This window comes from Triturus cristatus, chromosome 11 (genome assembly GCF_964204655.1).
Source record: "Triturus cristatus chromosome 11, aTriCri1.1, whole genome shotgun sequence".
Classification (NCBI taxonomy): Eukaryota; Metazoa; Chordata; class Amphibia; order Caudata; family Salamandridae; genus Triturus; species Triturus cristatus.
The window spans coordinates 107,207,585-107,225,892 of NC_140594.1; the positions used below are offsets into that span (position 1 = coordinate 107,207,585).

The window sequence follows — 18,308 nt, forward strand, 5'->3', positions numbered from 1 at the left end:
TACATGCGGGGTCTGTGGTAGGGTGTTCGGCGTGTATGCGGGCACGTGTCTCCATGGTTGCTATGGGAGTTCGGTCCGTACGGTGTTTTTTCCATACAGTTGTGAAATCGAAAGGACGGGAGTGATCGTACTTGGGCAGTCGGACTTCATTTTTCCGATTCGTACGGTAAATCGTCCGGGGATGTGTCGGACACAATTTCCGACCCGAGGACGTGTGGGGGACTTTTCCGGATGTGATTCGTATGGAGTTTTTCCCATGCGAATCGTACTTGGCAGTTTGTACGCTTCTTGTACGATTCGGACGGTAAAAAGTCCAGTTTCAATTCGGACGGGGGAAATTTTTCCAGGATCCGAATCGGCACCTATATGTCTTATATTAGATGATCATAGTTTTTGATGCTTTAATAGCACAAGACACTGGTCCTTTATGCTGTTTCAGGATTATTCTTAGGCACATGTCTAGGATAGCTGGGTCTTATATATAGGATTGGACCGCTGAGTAGAGTGCTTGTAGCCCCTTAAGGACGATTACTATTTATTGGATGATACCATGAGCCTCAAAGTCCCACTATATGTTTGACGTTCGAACCAGGAGTGTCATTGGGGTGAGTCGCATTACTATGTAAATGGACCTGTAAGTGCCTTAGTGCGGATCTGCAAAACGGGACCGTATGAGATGACGATATCTAGAAATATCCTTACAGCATAAGTGTTGCTACTTATGTGGGGAACACAGTGGGCCTGTCTGCCACTAGACCTTCTTTAGACTGCCTATGACTGAAATCATTTTAACCTTTGCTGGACCGCACTTCGGAATAGGATTGCCAGTTATACATAGAGATTTTATAGGCAAGAATACGGAATTATTAGTGCGAAATTTTGCCAGGGCACCTTAGACATATAGTGGCTTGTTTTGTTTTGTTTTTATGGTATTTCTATATAGTGAGTCATGAGTAATAAAAAATAAAAAACTTTCTCTCCCCGTAGTGGGGATGCGGGTTTGTTAGATTCCGGCTACCTATTTGAAAGATATGGAGCCTAGGCGTATCTATTGGAACTCTAAGATGGCCGCCATAGCTGCAGTGGGACCTATTTTGTAGTCTTAGCTTCATTTGGATACAAGTCATGAGTCGTCAAGTATCCAATATAGTGAATAAAGTAAATACCGCATTGCGTGCTGGGCTCGCGCTATTCGTCAGAAGCGGGCTTTGTCTTGTCCCTTGTTACGGATGACACTGAGGGACATTTCAATATGGCTGCCATACTGGAAGTTGGCCGATGCGCGTGTGAGAAATTGTAAACAGCTGAGGCTTGTTAACCGAGCGGGCTGTTTAAAATTGCAGTATATAAGGTAGGCCAATACGGGTGCTATTGTCGAGACGCTGGGGCCTGAAGATTGCGAGTAGACGTACACGCGCGGTCAATGAGGTGAGTACGATTTAGATGTGAGTTAGGGAGAATTCATGTTTTAGGGTAGTACTCGCTTGTATAATTACATAGTACTCAGTAAAGGAGGATTATACAGAGATATTATCCATGGCCCATTTGGCCGTATACGATATATTGCCCATCTGTATTGTATTATGATGTTGGGCGTTAGTTTCTCACAGAGGCGCTCGGAGGAGGAGACGGAATTAGAGGGCTGTCTGTGACAAAGTCCTCTCAAAGGGAGCAGGAAGTAATTACGGACCGCTCAATATGAGTCTTTGACCTATCCACTGAAACCGGCATTTGTCTTTTCAGCACTAAATGAATTTTGTGATCGTGCTGTGACAGTTTGAGGGAAGAAAAGAGTCTCCCCATTACTGCGTTTCTGCATAAAGAAATAATAAGGTAAAATGGGTGTACGACTTATTTTTGCGATCCTAAAGAAGGAATTGAAGGAATCCATTGAATTGCATAAGAATAACACGTACTGAAATTGGCATTCGGTTTTGTCTTGCATTAAAAGAACCCTGTGATTGTGCTGAGATACTTGGAGGGAAGAAAAGAGTTGCCCCAGTACTACGTCTCTGCTAGAAGAATAGAAATTTGCATGAATTAACACAAGTAAATCCAATGTATTAATATTTAAATCCTATTAGACTTAATAGAAGGAGTCCTATGGAATTGTAAAATAATTAGACTTATCCGGGACCCTTTGTTCGTGTAACATTTTATCATTAATACCTAAAATCGATTGAGGGTATAAGCACAGAAATACCGTAATATTCTGGCTGCTTCTCAGTGTCCCAATGTCAAAAGAGTGAGATTCTATCTAAACCATAAGTGTCTTAATCTCTTTAGAGCTGATGGGTCAATCTATCTGTGTGTGATTCCATACTGTGACGGTGGTGAGGCGACTCGAGGAGGCAAGGATCCCTTGACTATTGACCATTATACCACATAAACGTCTGACCTATAAGGTATAAAATTAGATGTTACGATTAACTTTATGTTGTAATAGGAGTATGAGTATAAGATACAAGCATATTCGGGTATGCTGTTATTAAATTTGGTTGGGTGAGTGGTGTGTGAAATCACCAGGAGAACTACACTTTGTTATCATAATGGATTTAATATGTGTCTTATGGGTTCAATGGCAGGAATCAATGGTATTTAGAAATGTGTCCAGGAATAGTGATATGTCCGAACAGTGTGGGATGTATAGCTTTTTAATTGTTAATATAATGATTTTTATGCTGATAATGTTTTTATTGCTTATACTTTGTCATTGATTCAATTGTAGAGAGATTCTATGGGAGAATAGAATATTTGTCCTGAAGAAGGTGGCCGTTTATTTCTTGTTTTCCACCGAAACGCGTCGACGCAAGTCTAGGAGGGAGACTGTAGATTGGTTTGACATCTATTTTCCGAACCATTTAAGAGAAACAATTAGGAAAACAGCTGATCTTGATCATATGCCTCCCCATTCCTGTTGATAAGAAAACATCTTTTTCTTACTGCTTCTCCCTATTTTGTGTATATATTTTGTGTATTGTCGAGCTCTCATCATTATGAACAGCTTTTAATGTTTTTAATTGTTTTATTTTGTGCTGTATACAATTTTTTGTTCGTGTGACATTACATGATTACAATTTTAATAAAATATATTGATTCTTTCCATATGAATACCTGACTGGGGACAGTTTTTGGTGTCTTATCCTGGTGACAGATTGAGTATAGGTGTGATTGGGTGGTTTGTTCCAAAAGGGGAATTTTCTCTTTGACTATTGTCTACTTGGTGCTCTACCCCTTTTGTGGTACGGGGCCCCTCTCTTCCTGTTTTAGTAAACAAACACCTCAGCCAGAGCTAGGCTGAGTGGCTGAACCGACAACTGTTGCTCATAGTGTTGAACATCAAAAGGAGAGAGATTAATTACATTCAACTTGTGATAATCATTAACCACATTTGCCCTTTGATAGCAACCATGAGGCGCCGTGTAATAGGGCCTCAGCTCAGGTGAGATCCCGTATAAAAACATATAGGGATAGCGCTAGTCATTGTCATCCAGCAACGCCTCTTCCTTGTGGCGCGGAGATCCCCCCGCCACCTTTGGGCCAGGCTTTTAAAAAAAAAAAAATTCAAACAATTTTATTGATAACAACAAAAAGCATTGGTTCAAGGCAGTGCACATTCATCTTTGGCAAGGTGTTATATTTACAACATCATCGTAGGGTCAAGAATATGCGAAGAAAAGTAGTAGGTCTAATTACGGAGACGTCCTATTGTTGGCTACCCGGTGTGGGGGTCACTATCACCCCTATATTTGTTCCACTTTCCCCATTTGTGGTCCCACTTTTTGGGGCAACCTCTCCCCTTGAACACCATGTTTTCAGCAATCATGGCATAGTCCATGTCATTCGCCCAGTCCCTTACCCGTGGCGTCATGTCCAACCCCCACTTTTGGGCAATATTACGTTTGGCTATGGCCCATCCCGTCATGGCCCACGATTGCTCCGCCTGCAAGAGGTCAGTTGCCTCCCAAATGTTAAGGAGACATAATTTGGGGGATGGTTGAATAGATTTACCACACGTCCTGGTTAGTTGTCGGGTAACGTCCGTCCAATACTGTTGTATGTGAGGGCAGTCCCAGATGATGTGTGTGAATGTGCCAGTCTGGTTACATCGTCAGAGGCAGAGCTGGTCCGGTCTCCTACCCAACCTAAACAGTAATTTTGCATTGAAATAGACCCTATGAAGCACTTTGAACTGGACCAGTCGGAGGCGCATAGGAATCGCCACTTCTCTGGGAGAAGCGAGCGCCTCTCGCCAGTCCTCATCTTCAATCTCCCCCAGATCATGTTCCCAGCTTGACCGTAGTTTCAACATTGGGTCAGCTCGAATATTCACAAATTTTTTATATGTTACGGAGATGGCTATGCGGTCCATTGGATCTAACAATAGTCGGTCCTTCAGCGGGGAAGAGTCCGGAAGGGGGGCACCCCTAGGGAGGGCCGAATCAATGGCATGGTTAATTTGGAGATACCTAAAAATCTTCGACGGTGCGAGGTGGTATTTAGCTTGTAGATGAGCAAATGTGGCCTTTTTCCCTTTCACCCACATGTCCCCTACCCTAGAGGTTCCGATCAAGTCCCATTTATCAAACCCTGGACATGTGCTGAGGTGACCCAATATATCCGGTTCCCACAACGGGGTCGCCTTAGTTAGATGGTTATGCCACCCCATCTTGCGCTGGAGTCTGTGCCACACTTCCACCGTACGAGCCGTGGGGCCAGTCAACTGTAACTTCCGGTGATTCGTAAAAAGCACCCTGTTATAACCCCCCTCCCCATAAGCCAATGGTCCGTTCTGTAATTAGGATCATTGTGTGGTCCAAATACCCATCTATTATTGGCCGTCAACAGTGATGCCTAATAGTAGAGGCGCAGATCCGGCAGCCGTCATACCACCCCATGTTGAGTTTATTTATGGCAATACGTGGAGGTCGACCCTCCCAAAGCAACTCCAGCACCACCTCATCAATTTGCGAAAAATACGAATCAGGAACTGGATTAGGAGCATATTCCAAAGCGTAAAGAAAGCACAGAAGGGGGCGAGCATTTTAAAGAGGGAGGTGTGTCGCAAAAGACTAAGGAGCAACGACCTCTAATGCGTAACATCTGACTTCAAGCGCTGCAGAGGCACCTTCAGATTCCGTTCATAAAAAAGATTATCATCGGATGTGATAAAAACGCCCAGATATCGTCGGGCCAGGCTTTTTAAGCTAATTTATGGGCTGCCTTTGCACTGGTAAAGAAATGTGTCTTTCCTCAATGTTCAATTCTCAATTTGGTGGGGACAGGAGGGCGTAATTAATCTTTGCTTTTTGCAAAATTCTTTTGGTGGGCAGGAATTCCTTCCAAGAGGTTTGGACTGCAATAGTGAAACCTGGGTAGAAGGAAATCGCGTTGCCTCGGAACTGCACCTCTCTTCGATCCCTAGAGAGGCGCGGCACCACATCCCTGTCCTTGTAGTTGAGGAGGCATGCAATTGTAGGGCACGCCAGAATGCCCGGAGGCGGCAGTGCCGTTAGGGACCTGTGCGCCCGCTCTACGATAAACACTGGGGGCAGGGCAGCACCAAAAAGTTCCTGGAGCATTGTTGTGACGTAGTCCTCCATGTCACCATTGGTTGTGGACTCTGGAAGACCTACGATGCGCAAATTATTGCACCTAGACCAGGCCTCCAAATCCTCATTTTTAGCTTGAATGGTAGCTAGGACCTTGTGCATGCGAAGCAGCTGCTCGCTGGTCATAGTTTGATTGTCTTCGATGTCAAAGACCCTGGTTTCAAGTTGGTCTAGGCGATCGCCTTGTTTGTCGACCCTCTCGCTTATTCTATCCAGATGCTGTACCATCCCATCCAGTTTAGCATCAATCACTTTGAGGCTGGTTTTTACATCCACCAAGATCTCCTTTAGGTCATCATCTCTATTAGCCACCCCCGCGGAGGGGTCCTGTCCTGACCCCCATGCTGCTCTGGATCCATCCAGCACGAGGTGTTTTTGCCTTCAAACCGGTGCTTTGTTTGGGGCGTATCAAGCTTGGCCATCTTGGAAGGATCGGGTATCACTCGGTCGGCACCAGGCTGTGTATAGGCATGAGCAGCATAGAATAGAAGCAGGGACCACAGCGGCCAAGAACGTCCAGCTATCCCACTTCACAGCCCAGGCAAACAATCGCAGGCCGGTCTGCCCTCCACTATGGGTTCAGGGAAGGGAGAGGCCTCATAGGTACTTAATCACAATAGGGGACCGCAGAGAAAGGATGTCCATGCAGAGGGGCAATCCCAGGCCTCACCGGGTACAGTCACGCTCTCCACCACTGAGGTCTCCAGCCCACACAGTCAATCAGAAGCAGTAGGAGTCCAAAGCAAGGGGACAAGGCGGCGGCCGGCAGACAACAGCGTGGCCTAGCAGAGAGGGATCCTCAGCTGCAGAGCCCAGCAGGCCGCACTGCCTTCGGCCCCCACTCACGCACTCAGTCCTCCTCGCCTCAGGATGCAGGCCGCGGGCCACGGCACGCGGTCTCGTCGTCCCTCCGTTCTCGCGGTGCCCACTGCGAGCGATCAGTGACGTATCAGTCACCCCGGCAGCCCGCCCTATCAGACCCCGATCTGCTCGGCATGCAGGGCAGACTGCGAGGCACAGGCTCAGAATTCCACCAGTAGGGCCCCCCGCAGAGGCAACAGCAGCTGGGGGGTGGCGCTGGCAAGGGATTCACCAGCCGCAGTCTGCCCAGACCACACAGGTCCGCCCAATCGCCTCTTCACTCAGCCGTGCCGGTACGGGGGCAGAAAACAGGCACACGATGTGGGCGGCCAGCCCTCGGTTCAGGCCGCACCTCAAGGGCCCCGCCACAGACCCAAGGATCCACCGAGCAATCAGTGTCAGTCCGACAGGCAGCAGGATCCGCAGCTCGCCCCCGCAGGCTCTGCCGCAGCTCCGGGAGTGTGCCACGCAGGTCTGACCCCGTGCACCTCAGAGAGGCCCAATTTCATTCACCACTGCCACCTCCGCCACAATATCAGGCCCGCTGCAGTTGATTTCCCACAAGGATTCCCCCATGTCAGCTACAGGTGGGCAGACGCAGATTGCTCCCCGATGTACATGGATTATGGAGGATAATTAATTCAGGTGACGATGTCACTCTATCGAACGGCCATCTTGTTGCTCAGCCAAGCTCCGCCCACCCTTCAATACCCGTAGCTTGAACAGAATTGCACCCCAACTAATTCAGCTCCACTTTACTATCAGAAGAGCTACGCTGTTCTTTGCCTTTCCGGGACCAGGAGTTATTCAATTAAAGTGAAGATGCTTGACATTAAAATAAGGGTCTAAAACCAGTCCTTTTAAATCTTCTGACATGTCTCATAACCCCTGCAGTGAGAGAGATTAAACCAAACTTGCCGGGACGGACCAACCTTACCCTGCCAGCAGTAGCAGCATTCATACCACTATTACATTTATTCCTTAAAGTGAATGAAACAGGGTGCGACCACCTGTGGGGGTGCACAAGAACCTTGTTGGCCACACAGCTAAATCTCTAAACCGGATCCCCCTTCCCATCTCTTTGTGACGTCACCTGTAGTGTCCCAAACCGGGCTGTGATTGCTCGGGGCAGTAATAAATAATTAAATGGACACAGGACCCTTGCAATATACCAACTCGACCAAAGGATCCAACCCCACACCATCCAGGCTGGTGTAAGCCCACGGACCGACACCTGGCAGACACAAAATGAACAGACCAGAACACAACATTCACGCTCGCCCCACCTAAAACTGGTGGCCCCAACATGGCTGTACACTGTATTATTGTGTCCCAAAATCCTGTAACTGATCAACTCTGTATAAAGAGGAATCGACTAAGCTTTGAACACGGTGTTGTCCTCATTTACAACAATATACTCGTTCTCTCTCTCTCCTTTGTATGATACGCTATGACCTTAACTTACTACTGCTGCCCTCTGTGCTTCACGCGCGCCCAGGCATCCCAACATCATAACAGTTGAAGCAGGGTCCCGTTTTACCATATAAATGCCTTAGGCGAATTCTGCCCCACATCTGAAGCATGAGAACCTTATATGGCCCCACCAGTCAACATATAGGAATCTGTTAACACAGTAGGCCCTATGCCTCTCTGATAAAATCACAACACATCTCCTCTGCAAAGGACACAAGCCCCAGCTCCATCTTCTTGGTAAAACAAACTCTCACCGAGCCCCCACTCCTTTGTTGTCCCCGGAGTGCGGTTCTCTTCTCACGAACACTGACCACAGAAACAGGGAACATTTCGAGCTAAGAGGAACACACGGGGTGCACTGGGGTGAGGGGTGGGGGCCAGGTGCAATCTTTCACTTTTTTCGATATTTTTGTATTTTTGCTAGCTTCACATAAGTAAACAAGCAACGTGGCGTGAGAACTTCAACTGTAACCTATGGTAATCTTCCGCTTTCTTATAAATATTCTGTGATGTGACGTATATCGTTTCTGATAAATGTACACATTATGATATGATTGACAGCTAACACCTGTCATGTGATGGACTTGTGGTCAAGCTCTTCCTCATTAAATCAGTATAAAAGAGCTGCCCACATTCAACTCAATGGACTACCTTGAAACTACTTGAATCATGTGCTCTGTGATTCCATGGATAACCGTTCTCATTTTTAGAAGTCTTATTAAGGTTGTGCATTATTCATTGTACTTTGAAACATATTTCTATCATTGCATTAGTATGATTTTAAGCCTCATTGAAATTGCATGGTGTTGCTCGCAATTTTAAAATATGTCTAACACTTGGTCTTTGCTAAAAACAAGCAGCTTTATAATTAAGCGACAATATTGTTTGGAATTGTGTCTCCAAATAAATTGTAAACAATCTTGATTCAGTTCCTGCCTCTCACTCGTGTATTTCCTTATTTTAGATAGAGCACCCCAGCACAAATTAAGCTGGGGTAAAAATCACCCTTTAGCATCTTGCGACCACACGGCAAGGAAACGGAATCTGTTCGTTGTGACCACGGACGGAGATTGCCCTTTTCGGTGCCTCTTCTTGACTGAGCACAACACGCTCAGGGGTAAGTCAAAGTCATTCTCTTTGCCTTTTACCGCTGCGTTGCTTTGCCTGTATTTTCAGTTAAGCATCTATGGGTACACCTCTATCTAAAAATCACAGTTCCTTGCAATAAAAGTGGTGTCTTGCCACGTAAACAACCCTTTTTCTTTAACCACGTGTGAGCGGGCACTGAGCCAAGAGTTAGTGTTAAGAATTTTTTAACAGTTAAAATTGGGGATGATCCTTAGTGGTAGCCCATGTTAGCGGTAGCACATGTTAGACATCTCCAGCTTTTTGCAGGTGATCCTTAGTGGTAGCCCATGTTAGCGGTAGCACATGTTAGACAACTCCAGCTTTTTGCAGGTGATCCTTAGTGGTAGCCCATGTTAGCGGTAGCACATGTCAAACATCTCCAGCTTTTTGCAGGTGATCCTTAGTGGTAGCCCATGTTAGCGGTAGCACATGTCAAACATCTCCAGCTTTTTGCAGGTGATCCTTAGTGGTAGCCCATGTTAGCGGTAGCACATGTCAAACATCTCCAGCTTTTTGCAGGTGATCCTTAGTGGTAGCCCATGTTAGCGGTAGCACATGTTAGACATCTCCAGCTTTTTGCAGGTGATCCTTAGTGGTAGCCCATGTTAGCGGTAGCACATGTTAGACAACTCCAGCTTTTTGCAGGTGATCCTTAGTGGTAGCCCATGTTAGCGGTAGCACATGTCAAACATCTCCAGCTTTTTGCAGGTGATCCTTAGTGGTAGCCCATGTTAGCGGTAGCACATGTTAGACAACTCCAGCTTTTTGCAGGTGATCCTTAGTGGTAGCCCATGTTCGTGGTAGCACATGTTAGACGTCTCCAGCCTTTACCAGTGACCATCCGTACAGATATTTTATTACTGATTTTGTGAAAATAGAGTAGCATTCGAACAAGGCTTTTTTCTTTTCTGCGTAGTTACAGAAAAGGGGAAGTCTCTCTCTCATTGCAAGCCTCCTGTAAGTGGTTTCCTGTTCTTCCGCGCGAACAGAATCACAAAGACTTTCACTTATTGCAACATTTTTTTTCAACATTAAAAACATACGTTCTTTCTGTCTTCCTTTAGGGCCAAAGTGCTCAATTTTGCCTCTTTTAATTCAGTGTAAAAAGTATACTCCTCTTATGTATAAATTGTTTCGTAGTTTCATAAATTCATGGTTCTTTTTGGTGTTTCTATTTCCTATTAGTATTGTCGCGCCTCGTAATAAATGTATTGTGGCCTAACACCGGTGCCTGGCGCATCGAGTCTGAACGATTGCTCAGTTGTTAGAGAGATAAATAACTAGCTGTATAAATGTATTTGCTATATGCATATTGTTAGTCTTTGAGTCCCCCGTGAATATTATTGTCACATAAGCACACCCTGCCATCCCCCGTCCCCCTCCCCCTGCCCTCCATGTCTTGTTAAGGTCATTATGTAATAGCGCATTGTCAGCTTCTTTAAAATACAGGTCTAGTGCCATAGCGTACAACAGGATTTGTGCATGAAATGAATAATAACCAACCAAAATAACTAAGCTACTTTTGAACATACTACACAATAAATCAGTTGCACTATCCGTCCACTAACAGCACATCAAAGCGACCTTATTTCAGTAGCGTGGGACATATTGGGAGTTCAGCTTACACCTACATCAGAGGTAAGGATATCTGTGCTGGCCCTGGTAGAATGACCAGGTCCAGCTCTTACTGATTTCAGGCCTAACACACTGCTTCCAGATACTACACGTCCTGATCTTGTCTGGCCACACTACTCACAGAGTTCTTCCACTGAAGATGACACACGTTACCTACCATTCTTATACTCACCAGTCTCTCCAGTCATAATTAGCGATTGTGAGGACTCCTCCTCAGGATCAACTTATTCAGTGGAACAGACAGAGGAACCCACCAGTCCTGACATCACCCTCCCAGACACGCCAACATCATCCACATCAAACTCCAACGGTACAATAGAGTAAGAAGACTCTCAGGAAACCCATTCACCACTGCTGCAAGAACTCTTGAGCGGTCAGCAACCAGAGGAGGGGCATGTGCCTGCTCCAGAGGCAGATTACCCTCCGCAAGACAACACTAGGGAATGAGTGCAGCACCAGTAGGCTCTGCAGCACCACAGATTGTTGTATACATCATTAACGGACACATTAGTGGTATTTCTGAGGGTCCCCCTTCCTCCTTCACTCCGGTCACACCTTTAACTAGCGCTGTCCTATTGACAGTGATTGAAGTCTTAGGCATTGACATAACACATCAAACACAGGTAAGACTGAAAATAGTACCCAATTCCCAGCTAAGTACCAGGACACCTCTATAACTGAAAATAAGTATGTCTACGCCATTGCAACACGTACTAAAAACCTTCACAGGCCAAGAACAGTGCATCATTAAACACTGTAGGGAGCTGCACAAACACACAAAGAACTTGATACACCCCTGGCCTCCTGAAGGTACGTTTGATCGTGCCACACTCGATCCTGCCACAACATTCTTAGAAGCAAAATACTCCAGCTGCAAGCTTCAAAAACGAAAAGATACCTTAGCATTGCGGCACCTTTTTAAAGAAAATGCTGAGCCAACATTAATGGCTACAGCCCCCCCCCCCCCCTTCATATCATATGAGTGGCATGTACCCCGAACTTATTATAAATTCAGATTTAGAGCCAACTTAAAATGACAAAGCAGCTGTGGGTCACTCTGTCCTCTTTTCAAAAGACCCCTTTGATCCACAACATAACAGTTTGCTGGACCACGTCCAAAAACTGCCAACTCTTACTGCCCAAAGCCCAATGATAGAAGCCGTGATACCAGGTATAGCAGGTCAGATTGATGCACAATTCACCCTGAAGCTCACACCAGCGTACAATAAGGCAGCACAACAGCAAGATGAAGATGAAGAGTGTGATAGTGCTTCCAACATATTGCATCAAACTTCTCACAGCTCACGCTCTGGTTCCTACCCATTCCTCACTGATGAACACCAACCGCTTCCAAGTGCACGTCGCCAATGCAATGCACAATTCCCCATCAGTACACTCTCCCAGCGTGAGGTTAGGGCTTCCATCACAGGCCTTCAAAATACATATAGGGAGGCCAGGAATAGCAAGCAAGAATACCCTCAGACATATGCCCAATCCGACTTCACCAAATGGAGACACAGGCAGGAGTTAGACAAAAGTACGGATAGCATTGCACTTGGCGAACACCACACAGATTCGCTACACGAAAAGCATTCACCCAGCCTCACCAGTGACGCTGCAGCTGTCCGCCGCCTGTCAATGGAAGTAGAACAAATGCATGACCAACTCACTGACCTACTGGGTGATGTAGACCTCACAGCTCATCTAAATAATGGAAGACCAGAAACACCGCAACAGCGGGTTCCGCAGGTACATATTTCTGGGGAAACAAAGGGCGCAGCAATGCCACAAGCCAATGAAGCAGCTGCCTCGGGTATACCCCAGAAAGGAGCATCAACTGGTGATACCAACTCCCTTGCTCAAAACAGGCAAGCACCCCCACAGACCGTACAGACAGTCATAACATACACCTTTGGCCCACAACCTCCGTCCACACTTACCTTCATGAACACCACACCACAAAGAGAACATCCGGACGCAGAGGAACCAAAAGAAGGAGGAAAACAGAGCTAGAATGATTAGAAGTGCTAGGGACACATGGCAGACCGGACATGTCCTATGATGTCTCAGGTACAGCATCAATGCGCTCTATTAGACAGAAAAATAACTATAACAAGATGATGTTCAGCAAAAACACACCCTCACATTACACCGAATTAACGCCCAATGATATAGTTACACGTAGAGAAGATTCTGACTTTTATGTCAATCCCTTCTCTGATGATTTGGCTGAATGGACAGAGAGTCTTGCACCAGAAATGATTCCATGGCCATGAACTGGGTCCTTTGATCCACAAGATATGGCAACAGCAGAAAACTGCTTCCTACATGGGGAGGGAGATAAAGACTGGGACTGCGGTTACATGAAGGCAAGCTTCAGAGTATGGCAGAAATATGTACGTGAATATGACCCCACCCTGTACAATGGACCCACACCAGCAGGCACGAGGATAACACACCAGATGCCACTGATGTTCAAAAATGCCAATGACCCCCATCTATGTCCCATGGTCAAAAATGAACAAAGATAATTTGATAAAAACAACTCCCACCACTCACAAGGGGGCTGGAAAATGGATAGCCGCGTTGGAAAAGCACACTGCAGGTGTCAACCTAGGAATAGCGGATGTCAAAGGTCTGCTTATCTCCCTCATTGGAGAAGATGAAGAAGAAATATTCACACATGTCAATAACAAAATGACAATCACTGGCACAGAATATGATGGTGAAGCATTTAACAAAATAAGAGCACGCGTCTGGTCCCAATTGCGCTGCAAATTCCCAGATATTCCAGACATAGGGTCCCTAATGCCACAAACAATGCAACCAAATGAAGACCCAGCACAGTACATTTCCAGGATGAAGGAAAAAAAGGCATCAGGAATTAAGAGAAAAATGGAACGCAACAGGAGCGAACAATAGGTTTGTCTACCACACAGTAAAAAATGGACTGCCCACTGACGTGCAGGATAAGTTAGATGGGATAGTAGCAATGGAATGCAAACCATGTCCTGAAATGCAAGATCACATTATTCACTTCTGTAAAAAGCAGGAACAGGCAATTAGCAATTGAAAATGCAGCAGCCAAGCTGGTACAGCAGAAACTTAAGAAGAAAAAAGATACTCCAGATACAGTCATGCTCGCAACACCAGTAAACCAGATGACTGCTGTTACAAGATTCCCACAGAATGCCCTGAATGCGTTAGCAGGTAACACCCAGGGAGGTGCACCATACATGCAAGCACAGCCCACCTATAATAATGAACAGCAACAGCCATATTATGGTAACTGGCAGAATAGGCCTAGGAACACAGGGATACAGGGGAGAGGTAGAGGACTGGGTCAACAAAGGGCCACAGAACATCCAGGACCCCCGGTATGCTTTTACTGTCATAGATGAGGACACTTCATAAGAGAATATCACACCAAAATGTAGGATGAAGGAATGGAGGTGTTTAGAGGACCCCAACAACAGGCCCCCACCCAATACCAACAACAGCAGCAAATGCAGCCACAGTCAGTTCAGCCCCAAATAATATATTCCTACCTCCTACCAGCACAGCCGAAGGCCATGCAACAAAAATTATAATTACAAGCACCTGCAATTACCCAATTACAGGCACCAACTCCACAAACACAGCCACAAATACAACAACAACAAACACCTGTATATCAATTGATGCCCCAAGCACAAGCATTTGTACCTCAGGGAGGCACAGTGATATCTTCCACCAACCCATTTGTGCAGGGCACCATCCAGCAGTACCAGGCTGGAGGGTATCACAGTTAGGACAGCCCACAGACAACTCTTGTGTGCCCAGTTTTGTCGTGTACAACAGATGTTAAGGAAGACCTCATTGCTTTTGTCACGATAAACAATAAAACTTACAGCTTTCTAATTGACACAGGTGCTACTTATTCCTGTATTACAGGAGGAGCACCACCCATTTCAAATCAGATAGTGGACAACAAAGGGTTTTTCTGGGGCAATAGCTAGGGTCCCTTTCACCAAGCCAGTACCAATAGAAATAGGAGGCAAATAGGTAGAACAACGTCTGCTCTATTCACCATGGTCCCCAGTGAATCTTCTGGGCCGTGACCTCATGGCAAAATTAAATATGACCATCCACTTTGGTGTAAATGGAACAATGATTTGCTCCATTCCAGGTACACATATGGCCAGGATGATGGCAGTCACTGTGGACTCTTCCTTAAAAGCTCAAATAAGAGCCCACCTAGTGGACGAACACTCATTCTCCACTGCAGTGCACATCATTGTTGCCACCACACCAGAACTGAACGGCCGCACTGTCCAACTTCCAAAAGAGTTTCTCTTTCATCCACACTCACAGGACTCTCAACTGCCTGACAAGCAGATGATTTTAGACATACACTGTCTTGAAATAACACCCACCTATGGAGCATTCCAAGCAATTGACGACAACGCCCACATCTGGGCCTGCGTAATTTTCCTTCAACCAGGAGGGTTAGTAAGGGACATCCTAGACGACCAACTCTTCGGACCCCCGGAGCTTTATTTAAAAATGAAATTGGGGGGAGGAGCCAAGATGGCGGTGTGAGCAGTCGTCCTGCTCCGGAGCTCCCGCCGAGGCCGAAACTAGCACTGGCCATACGGCCGATTACAGCACCTCAGATCCCTGGGCGGCACCCCCGGACCCTTGTGAGGGGGAGCAGCGGCGTTGGAGCGAAGGTTGCCGGTCCAGAGTGGACGTGGGGGCGAGAGGAGAGAGGCAGCGAGAGCGGGCGCTGTAGCTGTGCGGCGGAGGTGGCCCGAGGTAGAGAGTGACGGGCGGAGCACTGGCGGCCGGATCCCTGGCTTCCGGAGTGCTGAGCACCCGCGCCCGCTGGAGCCCATCGGGACCGTGACGAGGGTTCCCAGAAACGGCAGAGTGACGCCGCAGCAGCGGAGTGACCGGCCCGCCGTCTCGGCCGACAGTGTCCCGGACCCTGGTGAGGGGGAGCAGCGGAGTCGGAGCGAAGGCAGGCGGTCCAGAGTGGACGTGGGAGCGAGAGGAGAGAGGCAGCGAGAGCGGGCGCTGTAGCTGTGCGGAGGAGGCCTGGCGACCGGATCCCTGGCTTTCGGAGTACTGAGCACCCGCGCCCACTGGAGTTCATCGGGACCGAGACGAGGGTCCCCAGAATCGGCGGAGTGACGCTGCAGCAGTGGAGTGCCCGGCCCACCGTCTTGGCCGGCTGTGTGCGGTGTGAGAGCCCGGACCGGGTGACCTGAGGCCCACGGCGAGCGGCGGAGACCGTCGTGGGACTCCGAGGCGGCCCCCCCTTCTTCTTCCCCCCTGCACATTTTGCACCGCGGCGCTCCGGGAGGTAAGGAGCTGCACGGGGCGGAGAGGCCCGGGAGTTTGTGTAGTGCCGGAGGGCCGGTCCAGAGAGTGGTGGGGAGCATCGCACAGCGGTCCCGGACTCCTGGGGGTGAGGACCTGACTGTTGGGGCCCGAGTGGAGGGGCATTTGGTGTGGGGAGCAGCGGCTGGACGGTTGGTCACCAGGCGCAAGCGGAGCGCAGCAGGGCCGCGCCTCTGGCACCCCCTGGGATAACGAGCGACTGGACCGGCGAGCGGTGTGGCGGTGGACACTGCTGTTGCCGGGCTGGGGTGGCTGCATCCAACGAGCCCCACGCCGGACACAAGCGAAGAGCGCCACCTGAGGCACTGGAGGGCGGCGACGGCGGCAACCGGAGTGCGCTGGCAGCCTGAGAGTCGGGAAGGGAGCGCTTGGTGTGCGCGAGGGAGCAGGTCGCTACTGGCTGCGGAAGGAGCGGGGTACGCTGGTGGTGGCGGTGGTGAGACTTGGGATGCAGCGGCTCCCCATTGGAAGAGGGGCAAAGAGGGCTTGGGTCGCTCATGGCACTGCCTGGGACTTGGAGCGAGGAGCAATGTCCACCCAGCGAAAGCGGCAAGCTAAGTCCATTAAGGACCTGTTCGCCAGGGGGTCAGACGGGAAGGTGCCTGCGGCCTCGGATCGCGGGAGCCCGGGAGGGGCGGCCCCGGAGGATGGGGGGACGGAGCCCATTACTAAGGCCTTTATGGAGGCAATGTTCGCAGCGCTGCGGGCGGACATACAGTCCTTTAAGCAAGAATTCAAGTCGGAGCTAAAGGAGGTCCGCAGAGATGTGGATAGCGTTGGTGAGAGGGTCGCGGAGCTGGAGGGTAAGAGTGATGAGAGGGACGAGGAAGTTGCGACACTGCAGCAAGAGATCATCCGACTGCACGACCAGCAAGTGGACCTTCAGGGCCACCTGGAGGATCTCGAAAACTGCTCCCGTCGCCATAACATCCGCGTGCGGGGGGTTAAGATGGATGACACGTCCAAGGACCTCTTTGCCTACGCGAGGGAACTCTTTAATCACATCCTGGAGCGACCTCTGGACACGGAGCTGGTGATAGACCGGGCACATAGGGCGGGACGACCCAGGGCTCCGTCTTCCCCCCCGTCGGACATTCTGGTATGTGTACAGGATTTTCGCACCAAGGAGTTGATAATGCAAAAAGCGAGAAAGATGCACCCCTTGCAATTTCGTGGCCACAGCCCGGTGTTGTATCAAGACTTGTCAGCCCTCACGCTGCAGAAGCGGCGTCTCTTTCGGCCTGTTACGACACAGCTGCAGCAGAACAACATCCCCTACATCTGGGGTCACCCCTTCGCTTGGTGTTCCGGAAAGAGGACAAACTTTACCAGCTGCGCTCCCTGTCGGAGGCTTGTAAGTTGCTGGGGGTGGACCTTCCGGAGGAGGCGGGCACGGCGGGGTCCCCCCCGGTTGGGGGTGAGAATTCTGGGCCTCGCTGGCGTCAGCAGGGGTGTAAACGCCGGCCGAAGAGACCGCCGGCGGCGGAGATATCTAGGGGTCGCCTGGCGGCCCTGGAGGCTGTCTCCTCGGACCTTTCGGGTGAGACCGACGGCTGACTTGATTAAGCAAGGGATCTGAGGGACTTGGCTTTGTGGACCCGGACCTGGGCGGGAGGGAGGGCTTCTTTCCACTTTTTGGTGGATCTTCCCCGATGCCGTACTACCGATCATGGACGAATGATGGACCTTTTGTTCTAAGTTATGCTAAAGTTGATTTGTTGGTGTTGGGGGGGGTTGGGGGGTTTGGGGTTGGGGAGGGGGGGGATGGGGCTCCGCATCTACCGTTCCCTCACACAGGAGGGCTCCTGAGCGCCCTTCGGTACCTGATAGACACACACAGCAGAGGTCCCTGCGCCGCGGCACGGGACACCACACAGGGTCAGAGTAGTTTAGGGGTTACATAGTATGCCATCCACCACGCTCAAGATATTGACCCTGAATGTTCGGGGTCTTAACAATCCTGTAAAGGGAAGGGCCGTTCTCTCTTGCTTGGAAAACTCACATGCGGATCTGTGTTTACTACAGGAAACACACCTGCTGGGGCGGGACTGTCATCGGCTTCGGTCTAGAAAGTTTCCCACACAATTTTTCTCCTCGGGACCGGCCAAGGCAGCGGGGGTGGCGATCCTGGTTGCCCAGCGGTTTAAAGGGGAGGTGCTGCACAAGGTAGCGGAGATCAAGGGGCGATTGCTGGTATACCGCTTTGCACTTGGG

At 48.8% G+C, this 18,308-nt stretch overlaps 1 long non-coding RNA gene across 3 annotated transcripts in view; it reads left to right on the forward strand.

The window, feature by feature from the left end:
- Nucleotides 1-18,308, forward strand: part of LOC146783433 (uncharacterized) — a 72,657-nt gene that overhangs the window by 44,216 nt on the left and 10,133 nt on the right. For 2 of the 3 annotated variants that reach the window (XR_014970500.1, XR_014970499.1), the window contains exon 4: nt 8,911-9,063. This is a non-coding gene — a long non-coding RNA (uncharacterized LOC146783433). Of the gene's footprint in view, nt 1-2,286; nt 2,406-8,910; nt 9,064-18,308 lie in introns of all 3 variants that reach the window. The other variant, XR_014970501.1, reaches the window with a different exon arrangement.